Below are 18,377 nucleotides of genomic sequence, written 5' to 3' on the forward strand. Positions count from 1 at the left end.
CTTTCATTTCCTCTTTGTCTTGTTTTGTTTCAGTTCCTGTTGCTGGGGTTTTCCTCACCCCCAGAGCCAAGAAAATGGAGGTTCTGATTGGGAGTTGTCTCGTTCCAGAGTGTGTACTGAGCCAAGGTACTAGACCGTACTTTCAATGGTACTTTCAACAGAAAGCCTTAAATAATTCCAGTGGGAATTACAACTCGAGCTCAGACAGGACAGAAGGCCATTGGATCCTTCCAGTCCCAGTACAAAGACTGGTACCAGTGTCTCGTGATCAACAGGGGTCCCAGTGGAATAATATTTAATGTGACCAGTAATTTCATCTGCCTCACGGTGCTAGGTAATCCATTCTTCATCCATGATCCATGCTTGTTCTTCACTGGAGTGCAGCTGAAGACTTAACATGAACACTCTAAAAATTGCCTCAGACACTCAGTAGGTCTGGCAGCATCTGTGGAAAGAGAGAGAGAGACAGAGAGAGAGACAGAGTTATAAACACAGAAAGTGATGAAAAAACTCAGCAGATCGGGCAGCAGCTGTGAAGAGAGAGAGAGTGTGTAATATCCTTGCTCAGATAAGGGAGACCTTCACAGAGAGATGTTTCAAGTCCTGGAGCAGGGATGGCTTGCTACAATTGAACAGGGTGAGACCACACCCTGGAGACCTGTGTACAGTTTGGCGTTTCCTGATCTGAGGAAGGACATTGTGCCTATGTAGGGAATGCAGCAAAGGTTTCCCAGAGCGATTCCTGGGATAGCAAGATTGACGGGTGGAGAGAGACGGAATAGGTTAGGACGATATTCACTGGAGTTGAGAAGAACTAAGGGGAAATCTCATAGAAATCTATTAAATTTGAACAAGGACAAGATAGAGTAAACACAGGGAGGGTGTTCCCGGTGCCAGGCGGAGAGTCCAGAACCAGGGGGTCACTGTCTAAAGGAGACGTGACAAGACTGAGATGGGGAGAAATGTCTTCACCCAGAGAGTGGGAAGCCTGTGGAATTCTCTGTCACAGAAAGCAGTCAGGGCAAGAACACTGAATGTTATTCAGGAAGGAGTTGGATAACGTTCTTAGGGACGAAAGGGAGAGTGTGGGGGGAGACAGGACGAAGTTGGGTGATCAGTCATGATCCCATTGAATGGGCAGAGCAGGCTGGAGGGGCAGAATGGCCTCCTCCCGATGATATTTTCAATGTTTCTCTGTGAATAGCCCGGTTGCCGCTGACAGGTGGACAACACGGGAAGTTTTGCCTCGAGATGTCTCGGCAGTGAAAATGAGGGACAGTAATTTCCAGTCAACAATTTAGAGAGAGTGGATGCAGAGTGATCTTTTGAGTTTAGCATCGAATATTCTGGCTTGGATTGGTGGGATGTTGTTATTGAGACAGGCTGAACAGCAACAGTGATGTCATTGCAATGGTGAGGGTTTGGAATGACATTCACAGACACAAGGGTTTCCCTCCAAATGGACCGGTGTTGGCAGGGGGTCAGGGCAACAGGGAACAGAAAACACTGGGGTTGATGTTTGCTGAAGGAATTATGTTATTGACAAGAAATCCCTCTCTGATTCCAGCACAGGAACACAGCGCTGAGATGGGAGTACTCATTGTCCCAATGTTTCTGATCCTTTCTCTCGTCACATTGCTTCCAATTAAACTCCAGAACAAGAAACAAGGTGGGTGAGACACTCCGACAGGTAACCCTGGCCATCCTGCACCACTTGGGTTTCAAACTAATGTTGCTCACATAGAGTGTATGAGGGTGTATGTATGAGAGAGTATGGGAGGGTGTTTGGGTGACAGTATGAAGGTGTGCATGTGTGTGAGAGAGAAAGAGACACATTCCCATTGACACTCACACCTACGTTTACATGCACACACTCACTTCTGCAGTGCACCTTGTAGGCAACACTTGAGAAGCTGAACACCATCCAGGGACAACACAGCCCCTGCTTGATTGGCACCACATCCACACCATCCACTCTCTCCATCACTTGTGCTCAGTAGCAGCAGTGTGTACCACCTGAGGTTCACTGCAGACATTCACCAAAGGTTCTCAGGTATCACCTTTCAAACCCACAATCACTTCCATCTTGAAGGGCAAGGACAGCAGATACATGAGAATACCACCTCCTGCAAGTTTCCCCCTCAGCCAGTCACCATCCCAACTTGAAATATATTAGCTGTTCATTTAGTGTTGCTGGGTCAATATCCTGGAATTCCCTCCCTAATGGTATTGTGAGTCTACTGACAGCACAGGGACTGCAGTGGTTCAAGAAGGCAGCTCACTACCTCCTTCTCAAGTGACCAACGAGGGATGGATAATAAATTCTCTGCCCAGCCAGTGATTCCCACAATCCAAACGTTAATTTAAAAACAAACAGTAAAACACTGTGGGAATGTTTTTTGTGAGGATGTGGGCAGACTGAACAAGTGGCAGATGAAATTACTTGGGGAGCCATACAATGTAATGTGTTGTGTTCAGAGGAATGGTTAGCCCAAATGTAAACTAAAGATTAAAATTGGAATAATTGTTGCTTGCGCACCAGTCAAAGAATCCCGATTCATTTGCTAGCGGGTGAAGCTGAATATTTACAGTAAAACTTTCCCATGTTCTTTCTCTCTCATTTTCTCCAGCTGTTCCCGGCAGCACAGGTAAGTTATTGAGGTGGTTAGCAACTTCGAACAGTATTCAAACACTGTCCAAATGGTCTAAAAATCCCTCTGGGGTGCAAACCCAGAAATTTTACATTTGTTAGACAAATTGGAGCAAATGGACCCATTGTGTCCGACTCATTTGCAAATCTAAAGAACAACAGTTCAAATCGAGGATACAATCTCGATTTCCGTTAGACACTAAACTGAACATTGTTCAGTCCCATCAGTGTTGAGGGTATCCATTGTAGTCGGAAGAACCGAAAAAGTCAATTTGTAATCTGAATGGGAGGGAAAGTTCAAATTGTTTTGGTGCAAAGGGATGAGGATGTCCTTGTGTATGAATCTCAGAAAGTAGTGTTCAGCTAGAGCAGGTCATAAAGGACAGCATTTATTGCGAAAAGAATGGAGTATGAAAGTAGGGAAGTGTTACTGCAGCTGGACAGTGTGGGTTTTCCACATCTGGACTACTGCAGATAGTTTTGGTCCCCTTACTTGAGGAGGGATGTAGTTGAATTGGGGGGACTTCAGAGGAGATTCACTGAATTGATTGCCAAGATGAAAGGTTTGTCTTATGAGAACAGACTGGTACAATTTTGATCTCTTTACTTGAGGACAGAGGCAAGTCAGAAGAAGTTCACTCGATCATTTCCAGAGATGAAGGGTTTGTCTTAGATGAGAGATTGAACAGTTTCTCTGGATTTTGGAAGAGAGGCGATTTAACTGAGGGTTATAAGATGCTAAAGGGAATATTGACAAAGGAGATGGAGAGAGGATGTTTGCTCATGTGTGAGAATCTAGAATGAGAGGTTATCATTTCAGGATAAGGAGCTGGGCAGATTGGAAACAGAGATGAGGAGGAATTAATTCTCTCAAATGAGATGGGGATTGTACATCAATGGGAACACCCCACTCCATTCCCCACCACCTAAGACACTGCATCAATTGGAGGAGGAGACAGACAGATTGTTAATCAGTGATGGATCAAAGGGAGTGTTTGCAGTAAAGTGGAGTTGAGGCTGAGATGGGATCAGCTGCAATCGTATGGAATTGTGGAGCAGGTTCCTGACAGGCCAAATGGACTCATCCTGATCCTAGCCTGCATGTTCTTGTTAGTTAGTAGCAAGGAAATGAATAAAATCTACTCGGAGGGAGAAAATGAAGTTTGATTTCACAACATAGGTTTTAGTAAGTGAACAGTCAAATAAAGACAACAGTGATTCAACAGAAATTTGGTGAAAAACGATGGTTGATAGAAATAGAAAGACAATACAAAGTAGTGGGGTAAAATTCTAAAGGGTGTGCAGGAGCAGAGGGAGCTGGGGTTATATGTTCACAGATCAGAGAAGGTGGCATAACAGGGGGAGAGCAGTTAATAAAACACAAAGCATTCTCTGCTTTATTAATAGGGGTTTAAGAGTCAAAGAACAGGAGGTGATGTTAAACTTGTACAAGACAGTGGTGGACCTCGGAAAGAAAGTTATTGTTTCTCATTCATTGGTCTATTAGTAACTGGCTGGTCAGAATTTCAAGATTGTCAGTGAGAGAGTGAGATAAGGAGAAATTTATTTTGGTTGTTGGGTTTGGAATGTGCTGCTTGGGAGAGTGGTGGCAGATGATTCCACAGGAAGTTCAAAAAGAGAACTGGATTTAAGTTTGAAAGGGATGATGGTAGTGGGCTACGGAGATAGGGCTGGAGAGTGGGTCTAGCTGGATTGCCCTTTCAGGAGCTGGTACAGACACAAATGGCCTCCTTCTGTGCAATAACATTTTGTGATTCTGTGAACGTAGAAATTCTGAGCCACATTCTGGACAATTCCAAGAGGTAATTCCCTGGGACCATGGCTGAGTGACCTTGTTGCCAGGGGTTTTCATTCATGAACAGCAGCAAATTGTTGTTGTGAGCGGGATTGGAACTTGGTTGGGTAATGGTCTGGAAATATTTCATTCCAAGGGAGACGGTGGGAAATCGAGTCAATTCAATTGAACGGTGAGTATGAATCTGTGAGCTGTTGATCTTACACCGTCACGTATTGGTCAGCGTTCATGCTGGTATTTGTCTGATTGGTAAGATCCGCAAAAACAAATCTCTTCCTGGAAGCATTGGAGGGAAGTTTGGGTTGTTTCCTTTACAACAGAGAAGGTTGATGGGGGAAGGGGACATGATAGAGGTGTGAAAGATCGGTAGTGTGTAGGGCAAAGAACCCTAGGGTTTCAGGTACACAATTCTTCGTATTTTGTGTCACAGGTAAACAGGGTGTTTGAGAAGGTGTTTAGAACACATTGCCTCCATTGTTCACACAATTGAGTATCGGAGTTCGGACACCCTGTTGTGGTTGTACAGGACACTGGTGAAGCCTGTTCTGGTGTATTGTGTCCAGTTCTGGTTGCCCTTTTGGAAGAAGGACATTATTAAGTTGGAGAGGATTCAGAAAAGATATACCAGAATGTTGTTGGGAATGGAGTGTCTGCGTTATAAGGACTGGGACTATTTTCACTGGAGGGTGGAAGTTTGAGGGATATAGAAGGTTATGAAATCATGATAGTCCTAGATGAGGTGAATAGCAGGTGTCTTTTCCCTAGGGTGGGGGAACTTCAAGACCAGGGGACATATTTTTCAGTTGAGAAGAGAAACATTTTTGAGAATGACATGTCGGGTAACATTTTTTGACGGAGAGTGGTTCATGTGTGGATTGAACTTTCAGAGGAAGTGGCAGGTATGAGGACAGTTACAGAGTTTAAAAGACATTTAAGTAAGTTCAAGAATAGGAAGGGTTTGGAGAGATATGGGCCAAGTGCAAACAAGTGGGACTAGTTTAGTTTGAGATTATGGACGGCATGGAGTAGTTGGACTGAAGGGTCTGTTTCCTTGCTGTGTGATTCTGACTCTGTTATGAGGGACATGGACAGGGGGACAGGAAGCAGCTATTTCCCTTAGTCGAAAGATCAGTAACAAGGGAGCATCATTTTAAAGTGAAGAGCAAGAGGCTTAAGGAGGGATTTGAAGATTGTTTCCCCCAGAAGATGGTGGGAATCTGGAATGTGTGAAAATAAACCATTTGGACTTGCAGTTTCTATTTGAAATCACTAATTGCTCTGGTGTGTGAAAGTGCCACTTTGTAACTGCAGGGGTTCCAAGATTTATTAATGTGGAATATTCGTATAAAGGAGTAGGAGGAGGCCATTCAGCCCCTTGACCTGGATCCACCATTTAATGAGGAGGAGTTTCTTCAGCCAGACAGTGGAGAATCTGTGGAAAACATTGCTGCAGACGGTTGTCATTATCTCTTTAAGATAGAGGTTCTTGATCAGTAGACAGAAGGCAAGAGAATGCGGTTAAGAAACATATCAGCCATGATGGAATGGTGGAACAGATTGATGAGCCGAATGGTTGCTATATCATATGGTCTTTGTAAATGTTATTTGTGCCCTTTCGAGCTTAAGAACATCCTTTCCACAGCAGGTTGACCAGAACTGTACACAGTGTTCTAAAACTGGCCTCACCAACATCCTGTATAGCTGTAACATGATGCCCCAACTCCTGTCGACTAATGAAGGCAAGCATGCCAAATGCCGCCTTCACCATTGTGTCTAGCTGCAAGGCCACATTCAAGGAACTATTCACATGCACCCCCTAGGTCTGTTTGTTCAGAAAGACTTCCTAGACTTGTACAATGAACAGTGTAGGTCCTGCCCTGGTTTGCCTTATCAAAATGCAGCACTCACTTTTATCTAAATTAAACTTCTTCTGCTACTCAACTGCTGGCCCAGTTGATCAAATTTCCATTGTACTCTTCGATCACCTTCTCTGTCCACAATGCCACCAATTTTGGTCTTGCTCCTATCTACTACGTTTCAGTGTTGACTTGTGTTCAGGCTGACCAAGTGGAACAACAACCACCCTGCATCACATACGCCACCCTGAGGCACATAGATACAGGAGAGGATGAGGAACCAGGTCAAGATGAAGAGGGAAAAGTTGATGCCAGCCTTCCATGGACATTGTGAGACAGCACAGAAGAAAGCCTGTGAAGCTTCACAAATCGATCAATAGCAATCCTACCTTCCAGCAAATAAGGAGGACAAGGGAGTGAAGGCAGAGCAATGTCACGTTTCTGTGACTCAGCTAGGCTTTGTCTCAATTCACTCAGCAAGATGTCAGTTCCAAAGATGGACTTGTCTTGAGAAACCATCTGCATAATTGTCTCTCCCACAACCCTCAGTGTGTCAGTTGATCCCGCTGTAGCACAATCTAACTGTTGATGGCAGAGATTTCAGATTTTATGTTTTCTTTTATCCAAGAACCCCTGACATCCCTGTTCATTTTTTTTTTTCTTTTTATGCTGTGTGATCAAACAGACACTCCTATTTATTTTTTTCTTTCCTTTTTAACCCCCACATTACCGCCTAACTGCAGTATTGCTTATTTTTCCCTGCACCCATGGTGTGTGTGTGTGTGCAGGTGTGAGACACAGATTTCAGATTTTATGCTGTACTTTTCATCTTTTGTTTAAATTGTGGCCAACTGGAAATAATTCAAGGCAGGATTGTTTTCCAGCCCTATCTTCATTGCCCTCTAATTACATCACTTCCAGTACATATCCAGCTCTCTTTTCATACCTCATATGGCCTCCACCATGATCCCAGGCTGCACAATCCAAATTCTAACAACTGTGTAAAGACGTTTCTCCTCATGTCACACCTAGCTCTCTCACTGACAATCTTGAAATTGTAACCCTGAGTTCCTGACATACCAACTATTGGTAATAAAAATATTCTTCTTTCCCATGGCAAAATTCTGCATAATTTTGAACACCTCCATAAGGTTCCCCTCTTAATTTTCTCTGCTCAAAGGAAAAGGAGCCTGATATCACTAATCTTTCCTTGGATGTAAAATTATTCATTCCTGCTATCATTCTAGTAAATATTCAATGAATGCTCTCCAGAGTTTGAAGTTCCTATCTTAAATAAAATGCCCAGAACTGAACAAAACTGACCTGACCAATGATTTGTAGAGGTGTAGTATCATTTCCTCAGTTTTATACTCAATGCCTCTATAACCACAAAGATCCTATAAGCCGCCTTCACAGCGGTTTCAGCTTGCCTGGCCAACTTAAGAGAATGATCACTCCGAGGTCCCTCTGCTCCGGTGCTCCCTCCAAAGACGTACCATTGACCCTGCATTGTTGCTCTGTGTTTCTGTTAGCAAAATGCATTACCTCACATTTCTCTGCATTGGAATTAATTGCCAAATATCTGCCCATTTGGCCAACTGGACAATCTTCCTGTGAAGTCACTCAACATCATCCTCCCAATCACTCATCTCCCTGAGTTAGTATCAACTGCAAATTCAGAAATTATATCCTCAATACCCAACTCCTAATCATTTATATAACCAATGTAGTTATCAATGTCAGTTACTTCTGTATGCATGTAACTATCAATCTCTCCATGTCCGTTTCCCCGATGTGAATGTGAGTGTACTTACCAGTCTGTTCCTGCTCTGTGAATTGAGACTGTCAATATTAATCTGTACTTGTCAATTTCTCCTATCAGTATGTGAATGCAGTTACCAATCTATGCCCCTCAATCTCTGCCTTGTCAATATGTGAATTTACTTATCAATTTCTACCTGTCAGATCCAGTTTGATGAATGTGAACAATGCAGGTACTAATATGTACCTGTGAGACTCTGCTCTGTGAATTCTATTCCTGTCAGTTTTAGCTTCGTGAATGAGAGTGCAGTTATTAATCTGTCCCTGACAGTTACTGCAATGCGAGTGTGAGACTTCAGTTGAGAGAAACTGACCGATGGAGACTATTAGACACAGATTTGCATCACAGTAACTGTGTCATCATCATTTGTTTGTCTATTTCTGCAACATGAATGAGTGTGTAGTTATCAGCCTGCACTTGTCAGATTCCACTCTTGTGTATCAAAGTGGAAGCTAGTAATATTCTCTGTGTCTATGTGATACATTCTGTGATATTTGTTATGAGGGTGTTGAGACTGGATCTTCATCTTTTCCACATTTTCTGATTTTTTTTTAGTTGACTGTCAGTCTGTCGGGGTGGATGGGGGAGAGAGGAGAAAGGGCGTTGGCAGAAGGGAAACTGCTTTATCCTGAGAACCATTCTGAATTATGGTCACGTATTTCCTGTTTGGGTAGAGAGGCTGGGATCTGTGGTGTCACTGAGACATTTAGTTTTAATTTGTACCCAGACATTGTTGGTGTTTACTTTGTGAAAGAGAGTTTTATTCTACATGTCAGTCCATTTCTGCCTGATATTTTCCATACCAATGTGCAACATAACAACATGTCATCTCCTTTCTCATCAAAATCAGAGTCACTGATATGGTACAGCTCAGAAGCAGACCATTCAGCTTATTGTGTCTGTACTGGGACATCCTGTTATGCATCGGTTCTGCAGTAATTGTTGGGAATGTGAACTTCATCCACTCATTGTCAGTGTCTCTATGGATAGGACAATTCGGCATCAGTTCTGCTGTCACCTGACTTTTAATAACTATAGTGCTCGTTTTGATATGTTTCCCACAGTCTCAATCACAGATCATTGGTCAGATCTCATTCGTTTTCAGTTCTGGGCACTTTTTTTAAAAGGGAGGATTCTCAAGCTCTGGAGAGGGTTCATTGGAGAATAACTTGACCTTGTTCATTTATGTTCAGTTGTGGGTTTGTGTCTGTGTAGCATAAACTCTGTAAATAAACTCTTTTCAATGATGCTTAATTGTATTGCATTTCAGTCTCAGATTATTGTTACATTGTGTGTGCATACCTGTATAGTAGATTTTATCAAGCGCTGCTGGGCATTGCATATCCTCAGCTGTGATAAACGATGTTGAAAGTCAATTCATATCTGGAAATAATTCAGGCCTAATTTGATTCTTTTCCTTTCAGCATTCAGTGGCTGAGTGAGAGTGAGTTTGCTCTTATGCTGCCACTCTGTAACTCAGTTCACGTCTCCTGTAGTGGATGGGAAACAGCCTAAGATCTTTCATTATTAGTGCCGGTAGGAATCACGTGTAAGTGAAAACGTAACACACTCCAACAGAAAGGATTCTGTGTTGTTCTTCAGAGTCAAGGTAGGATACACAGTGAACATTTTGTATTTTGTATAATGCAGAATCGAACATTGGTATAAAATGTTCGTCTTCAGAATGCCATTAATTTTGTTTCAGTGCATATTGATGTACTTTTCTGAACACTGCTGAATTAAGTCAGTGTAAACTGAATCCATTTGCAACAAAGTGAAAGGGTGACAAACTATTCAACTGCATTGGAACTGACTGACCATAATGTTCCTTGTACAGAAAAGACAAGTGGCTAATTAACTTTTTTTCTGATGTAGACAGAACATTACCCTGCTCTGTAGTGCGATGATGTACCATTAACAGTACTCTTGTGTTACTCTATAGTAGGAAGGAGGAAAGGAAAAGGATTTTTTTTTCACGCAGAGCAGAATATGTAAACTGTCAAATTCAGTTTATGGAATAATCAACACTGTTCAACTCTGCTTGAAAATATAATGAGCAGCCTTACAAACCGACCAATTTTGGCTTTTTTTCCCTTTCTCCACTGCTTTGAAGGGTGGTTATTAGATTCCATTGATGAATTGTGAAATTGCAGTCAGATTTCACGCTTTTGTGTGATACTTCCTCGGGAAGGATAGGACGAATGCCGAGCTCTTTGTAGATAATTGCAACTAATTTTGAAAGTAGTACACAATTATCTTTCAAAAAGTTTCTGGTTGGACTGAAACAGACAAAACAAAGTCTTCTACTTCAATATGAAGAAACGGTGAATGATGTTGTGACAAAGATGGGGCAGTAGCTCCTCTGCTCCCATGATACATTTATGCAAATTGATGCTGGCTGATCATGATGAAAACTGTTAGCTGGTTGTTTCTGATTAGTGCAGACTCTAAAGTTATGAAGGGCCTGATTCTGTGTTGACGGCCTCTCTCTCTCCCTCTCTCTCTCTCTCTGACAAAGGATCTGTGGGTAGAAATAATTTTGAATGTAACATTTTCTGTTACTTGCAATGTCAATGGAACTGCAAGGCAGTTAGACATTGGAAAGTATGTCAGGATGGTGTATGTTTTTGAAACTCATTGTCAGTCAGAGAGATAGAGTCATTCCTTGAAGTCACAGTAGAGCAAACAGCCAATGGGGAGCTTCAAACCAGCATCTCCAGAAAAACATGTACAGACCAAATATTGAACTACAGAAGCAATCATCCCAACACCCACAAACGAAGCTGCATCAGAACATTATTTCAATGAGCCAACACACACTGCAGCACAGAGGAACTATGCAGAGCGGAGGAAAATCACCGATACTGTGTTCAAAACGAATGGGTACCCACTGAACACAGTCCGCCAATTTCTCAGCAACTAACCCAAACAAACAGACAAAACATGTCCAGAAACCCCACCCACTGTCTCCTACATCAAAGGTATCTCAGAAATTACTGCCAGGCTAGGCAGACTCCTTGGCATCATGATAGCCCATAAACCCAACACACACTAAAACAGCAGCTAATGAACTTGAAAGACCTTAACAGACAACAAGCAAAACTAATACTGTTGGAACATCGCTGCAATTCTGGTCTCCTTCCTATCAGAAAGATGTTGTGAAACTTGAAAGGGTTCAGGAAAGATTTACAAAGATGTTGCCATGGTTCGAGGATTTGAGCTATGGGGAGAGGCTTAACAGGCTGGGTCTGTTTTCCCTGGAGCGTCAGAGGCTGAGGGGTGACCTTATAGAGGCTTATAAATTTATTAGGAGCATGGATAGGGTAAATCGGCAAAGTCTTTTCCCTGCGGTCAGGGAGTCCAGAACTAGAGGGCATAGGTTTAGGGTGAAAGGGGAAAGATATAAGAGACTTAAGGGGCAACTTTTTCACGCAGAGGGTGGTACGAGTATGAAATGAGCTGGCAGAAAGTGGTGAAGGCTGGTACAAATGCAACAGTTAAGAGGCATTTGGACAGGTATATGAATAGGAAGGGTTTGGAGGGACATGAGTAGCATGCATTGAGAATATAGATTAAAAATCTAAACTTCTACTTCCTTGGTGGTGTTTGACTCTTGGTTTGAACATATCTCTCTGGAAATAGAGCTCAGTGTGAGTCTGACTCAATCCACTATGTGACTGGAAAGGATGTTCTTCACTCTGATAGCAGTAACAAGCCTGCTGTTTGTTCGAAGCAGCTGGTCACACTTGGCTCTGTACCGAGGGAATATTACATTGTCTTGGTCCTTTGAGTACTTGCCTGGAGGAAGACAGGAGATACCTCCTGGAAATCAACATCAGTTGTGATTGGCAACATCAATGTAACATTCAGTTAGTGATCGTTATGATTTTTTTTTGTTCAACGCCAGCAATTTAAACAGAACCACAGGTCTGATTCCACTCCTGCTCTGAGCTGCTCCTTGTCCATTTTTTTTCTAAAACTTTTAAAACCCATTGAGTGAGATTCAGAAACTAAAGAACACCCATACAGCTCCATGAATGGGGCCACCTGAGGCAAGCAAGTATGTGGATATGTGAGTTTAGTTATTGATCTATACCTGTCTGTTCCTGCTAGGTTGCGAATTCCAGATACCCACCACTCTCTGCATGAACAACATTTTTCCTCATTTATCATCCAATCCTACAGCCACTTAGCTTGAATCTGTGACCCCTGGTGTTTGAACACTCTGCCAAAGAAAATAGGTGGTTCTTATCTATTCTAATGTCTCTCTCTCACTAATTAGTTAAAAATCACTCAACAGCAGGTTATAGTTCAACAGGTTTATTTGGAAATGCACGCTTTCAGAGTGCTCCTTCTTCATCAGCTCGCTCACCATTTAGTACTGTAGACCCTCTCCCCGTCCCCGTGGGGGATACATTCCAGGACCTATGGAGGAAACCCAAATCTGTAGACAGGTGTGAACCCATTAATTTAAATGGAAATATACGTTCCCGGCAGCCTCCTGGTCCCTTGATCTGAAACATTCCCTTTTATATGCTCGAACAACAGTAAACCGCAGGTCAGTGAAACTCGGATAACCGGACCTGGGGATATGGGGGGGGTCATCCTGTATTCCTTAATCATGGCACCTCTGTTCCAAGGAACACAACCCCAACCTCTCCTGATAGTCACAATTCACCAGCCCTGGCAACATTCTAGTAAATCTTTTCTGTACTCTCTCCAGAGCAATGACGTCCTTGCTGTGATGTGATGAACTGACAATACTCCTGCTGTAGCCACCAGTTCCTCATACATTTTCATTGTTATTTCCCTACATTTCTGTTCCATCCCTCTGCCAATCAAGGAGAGCTTTCCATGTGCCTTCCATACAACTCCATCCACTTTAGGAACCTGTGCACTTGCACACCAAGTTCTCTCACTTAACCTGTCCCCTCAGTATATTCCCATTTATTGTCTGACTTCCCAAATTGCATTCCCTGATGCTTATCAGACCTGAACGCCATCTGCCACTTTTCTGCCCACTCCACCAAACCAACTATATAGTTTTGGAGCTTACAGCTATCCTCTATATCGCCAATTGTTGTGTTGTCAGCTTTTCTCTGGTTTGATTTGGTTTTTGGCTGTCTGCTATTGACTGAAAGCGGTCAGGCAGTTGAAAAAGCTGCTGAACCCAAAGAAGCAGGTCCATGATGGTTTTTTCTCTCTCTCTCTCTCTGACATCTCCCTTGTAAGACCCTGTGTTTGATTTTACCTTTTGTGCCAAGGGGTGCTTATGGGGATTGTTTTAAATTTTGGAAACACCATCATTAATTAAGTTGGTACAATCATTTGGGTTTTTGGATTTGTTAAGTAATTCAATATTCTGTTCTCTTTTGTGTATCATTTGGTAATTTTTGAAATCAATACTGTGTTGTTTGACCAGCTGCATCCCTCCTGGAATATCTTCATTACACCGACTTAAAACAACTAGCAAAGTCAAGGTCTGGGTTACTTTCTTGAAAGGGGGTCTGGCCTTTTCCATAACAGATTGGGGGCTGTTTGCAGAGTTTTATTCTGCAGTGTAGTTCTGATTTGGGATACAGGTTGTTAGACTGGAAGATAGTGAGTGCTAAGTCTTGGTGTGTTGTTCTGGGTGTTAAATTTAATTGGTTTTAACAGTGCTCAGAAAAAGTGAGGACTGCGGATGCTGGAGATCGGTGACAAGAATGTGGTGCTGAAAAAGCACAGCAGGTCAGGCAGCATCTGAGGAGTAGGAGAATCAATGTTTTGGGCATCAGCCCTTCATCAGGAAATAGTGGTAGGGATAGAAATGGCTCTTTGAGTCATCAAGAGTTTTCTAGGGGGTGGAAGAAGTGACTTCAGATTTTTGCAAAAAAGTGATTAAGGCCAAGTTGCTGGAATTAGCCGACAAGCTGGGACTCAACTGGCCTCCATCCACAAGGAAAAGGGTGATAATGACAGTAATAGCTCAACAGGTAATGGCTGGAAATGGCATCAGAATCTTTAGAATGGCTAACATTCAATTAAAAATGAAGCAACTGGAGTTAGAGGCAAAAATCAAGGAAAGGGCAACAGAAATGAAACAGCTGAATTCCAATTAAAAGCAAAAGAGAGGGAGAAGAGAGAAAAGGAGAGAGAGAAAAGGAAGAAAGAGGGAGTCTGAACATCAGAAATTGGCACTTAGACAGGAGTTCAAAAGTTTGCTTCCTGAATTAATGAGAACTCATGTGGAACAGCAGAGTGTTGAAACAGCAAGACTGGCATCAGAAATGGCTGATGATTGAGTTGATCGATAAATCAAAATTGGGCTGCCAAAATCAATTTCACTCTGAGGGATAATAATTGTGGGTAAGAGAAATTCTCACGTGGAAAGTAAAAAGTAGATCTCTGTGAAGATCATAAGGAAAGAGAAGTGAAAAAGCTCTGATGTTTTCAATAAAGTAGGCCACCTGAAATCAGTGTTGGTGGGTTAGGAAATGCACTGAGAAGCCAGATGTAGGAAAACAGGATAAGCCAGTGAATTTTGTTGGAGTGGTAACAGAGAGCACTGTGGAGACTAGAAAGCTGTACCAAGGTGTACAAGCTGGTCAGAGGTTGCTTATAGAGGAAGTGCCAGATCTTCTTAAACCATACACCGTGAAGCTAAAGTTTACTCACATAGGCCAGAAGCAGCAGGTAAAGAGGTAACAATATTAAGAGATAGAAGGATCCTCTCAATCTGTGATGCTAAAAGATGTGGATATATGTACCTCTGAAGGACTATTGCCAGAAAAGGTATGAGTAACAGGAATTCAGTGACAAGAAATACACAATTGTTAGATGTGAGGTTAGAGTGCCTAGTGAAGAGGGGAAAAGTCATAGTCAGAGTACTAGACAAACGCTTAGCTCCAGGAATACAATTTGTTGTTGGTAGTGATGTTGCTGATTCACCGGTAGGAGTGCTGCCGACTGTGGCTGAAAAGCCAATGGAAATTCAGGCAACTGAACTATTGCAGGATGTTTCCTGACTCTGTGATTACGAGGTCACAATGTCACCAGTTGAAACAGAAAAGATCAAAGAATACAGATAAGGAAGTTGAAGGGAAATTAGCAGATTAGCAAATTAGTTTCATCAGATGGCTGAGACAAACCAGGAACAGAGACGACAAAGCAGACATCTTTAGCTCAGGTAAATTAACTGAGTTACAGCAAAAAGACAAATTTAAAGCAATTGTATCAAAAGGCATACACAAAATGAATCCAAATGTTTCCCCGATTGTTATTATCTTAAAAATGATATCTTAATGAGGAAATGGAGAACATCACATTCAGGCAGATGAGAAATGGGCAGAAGTTGTATTGCCAGTGGGTTATAGAAAGGACATATTGCAAGTAGCACATGAGCTACCTGCATAGATTGTGTGTTTGAAATTCACATTATTTAATTGTCATCTCTGTATGTGACAACTATTCAGTAAAGGATTAATTCTGTCCTTCTCAGTCACACACATACTCAGTGGAAATATGATTCATCCCAGCTGGAGAATTTGAGCTATTGGCAGAGGCTGAATAGGCTGGAACTGTGTTCCCTGGAGAGTGACCTTATAGAAGTTTATAAAATCATAAGGCGCACGGAGAAGTGGTGGAGCCTGGTAAAATTACAACATTTAAAAGGCATCTGAGTGGGTATAATAAGAAAGTCTTGAAACTTGTCCTTAAATACTTAGATTAAATCTAATGTTGAATTATAGAACACAAGAGAATAAACAGGACAGGCAGGGAGGCATCAGGCCACAAAAGGGGGAACCTAGGACCTGCAGAAGATAAAAAACATCTGTTCTAACCAAGTGATAACAGGGTGCTCTAAAGCAATTAAGAACATTTGCCTTAACATCAATGAATCTGTGTAAAAAGGATACAGAGTGATAACATTCACGGATGTTAGCTTATGAAATTAATGACAATGTTTGATCGTGATCTCGGAAACTCGGTGTCGTCTCAGAAGCATGCCAAAAGCCTTGTAATAAACAGTCAGGTCCTGTCAATTATAATGGGTTCTTATTGTGTGTGTGAGAGTGAGTGAGATGTAGCCATTGCTGATTATGAAATGCAGACTCTAAAATGTAACCTTTCAGCCTCAGGTACAGAATGATTTTGTGTTTAAGATAAAAAGCAGGAGTCTGCTCCTAGCTTAAAAATTATTCTAAACTGATCATTGAAGAGATTCTGACACAATCTGTCAGGAAGCCATTTTATGGTCAAAGCTTGCCCTCCTCACTAAGATGCCATTTTGTAAAACAGTGATATCTGACATGCAAGCTGTGCAAGGTTACCTTATGACCTCTCCCACTTAGTTTAGACTGATACCTCTTTATGACAGGGACTTACCTCACCAACAGGTACTGACTCGGCTGGATCTGTTTTCCCACCTGATGGATGGCTAAGGGCCTACAGGAGTGATCAGTTAAGCGCTCAGACCTGTTAATTAACTTCTTTTCCTTACAAATGATTGCCTTTCTGTCTAATTAAGAACATGCAGCGTTTATTGTAAAATTTTGTAAAAAGGAAGCCTATTTGAGACAGAAGAGTGGAGTAGTGTGCGAGGGCTCTTAAAGGAAGAGCTGTTATGGTACATTTCTAAGGTTTTAGGTGTCAATGTTACGTTGTAACAGTGATTCTATTGGTAAATAAAGAGCAAGGCTAAAATTGAGCTAACCTGTTTGTAAGAGGTTTTTATTCCAGACTACCAAACAGTACGATCTCCAGGACGAACCAGGATCTCCAGGACGAGGCTTATAGGTCTGAGTCCACAAGTGATACCCTGGCCATCTCGTATCTGTACTTTAACAATATGAATAGGAACGGTTTAGAGGGAGATGGGTTAAGTTCTGGCAAATGGGACGAGATTAGGTTAGGATATCTGGACAAGTTGGACCGAAGGGTCTGTTTGCATGCTCTCTGTCTCTGTGACTCAACGACTCTTCAGTAACTCTTGCTCGTCGGTGAGCAGTTTCCCTCCATCTCATCTTCACAGATGGTCGTTGTTGCATCGTTTCAATGTTGCCTATTTGTCGATCTTCATTGTAACTTTGAAAATGTTCTTAATAACTGCACATTTTAGTGCTGTTCCTGAACATCTATTTTGAATGAGAACTCAGTTCATCTATCTCCAACGCTGGTGTGTAAATGCCAATGGGCTACATACCTTCCGTTTGTTGGAGACAGCTGGTTACTCTGTGATTTGAACGGAGGAAGTTTTACAGCGTCTTAGTCCCTCAGGTGTTTTGCTGGAAGAAGACACAGGGACACCACCTACAAATCAACAAGAGGCTAGTCTGGCAATATTGAACTGATCATTGACACATTTATTGCATATTAAGTAGGATGTGTGGTTTTTTTTAAAGCCAACAACTTAACCAGAACCACGGATCTAATTCCATTGTTGCCCTAAGCTGCTCTCTGTCTGGGGATTGGGTTTGTTTTTCGTGTGATTCGATACCAGTTGATTTGGAGATGCTAGTGCATAACGTTACACATCAAGTGCTTCCAAAAAAACTGTTGGACTATAACCTGGTGTTGTGATTTTTAACTTGATATCAGTTGAGTGAGATCCAGAAACTGAGTAACAACTGCCCAGTACCATGAATGGGAATACTCAACCACCAGCACGCTTAGACAGTTCAATATCCAACTCCCCAACTACCTGCTCGAAAGAAGAAAAACGGCGCTATTTGTAATGTTTTTACTAAGATTCCAATGTATGTCTTTTTACAAGAGTATCACATTCCTTCAGTTGGTCCACCTAAATTCAAGGAACAGCAGGAAACAGATTGAAATTAAAACAGGGTTCAGAGGATTGTAAACCGCACGAATCTCCCTCAGCAGGCCCACACCCAGCCCGAGAAAGGCCTCTCTCTTCCCCCAGCCCGCTCACTCCAAGTTCCGGGACCAGTTCCTGCTCCGCTCGGCCTCTTACAAACTGCCCCCGGTTCTTCCTGAACTCACCCCGAATCAATCCCGGTCTTGGAGCCCCCTCTGTGTCCCAGGCTCCCATCCCGATGTGCTGCTGGAAGGAGCCTGCTGTTCCCTCGCTTCCCTGGGCGCTGATCTCTCCATTGCGGTCTGTTTCACACAAACCTCTTGCACTCACTGAGTAAATGCTCCTCAATGGCAGCGCTGGGGGAGGGTCTCACGCATGCGCTCCTCTACTCAGGAACAGTCAGCTTTGGGGTGAAAACTATCAGTCCCAGATAC

At 42.4% G+C, this 18,377-nt stretch overlaps 1 protein-coding gene and 1 long non-coding RNA gene across 2 annotated transcripts in view; both read right to left on the reverse strand.

Moving 5' to 3' along the window:
* The window catches only part of LOC132837100 (histone H4), a 1,051,674-nt gene that overhangs the window by 265,384 nt on the left and 767,913 nt on the right, over nucleotides 1–18,377 (reverse strand). The gene's annotated exons all lie outside the window — the stretch shown is intronic.
* LOC132837369 (uncharacterized) lies at nucleotides 16,841–18,288 on the reverse strand. Its single transcript, XR_009647512.1, has 2 exons — nucleotides 18,129–18,288; nucleotides 16,841–17,435 (listed from the first exon to the last, which is right to left on the reverse strand). It is a non-coding gene; the product is annotated as an uncharacterized LOC132837369 (long non-coding RNA).

The sequence above is a fragment of the Hemiscyllium ocellatum genome, chromosome 49 (genome assembly GCF_020745735.1).
Source record: "Hemiscyllium ocellatum isolate sHemOce1 chromosome 49, sHemOce1.pat.X.cur, whole genome shotgun sequence".
Lineage (NCBI taxonomy): Eukaryota > Metazoa > Chordata > Chondrichthyes > Orectolobiformes > Hemiscylliidae > Hemiscyllium > Hemiscyllium ocellatum.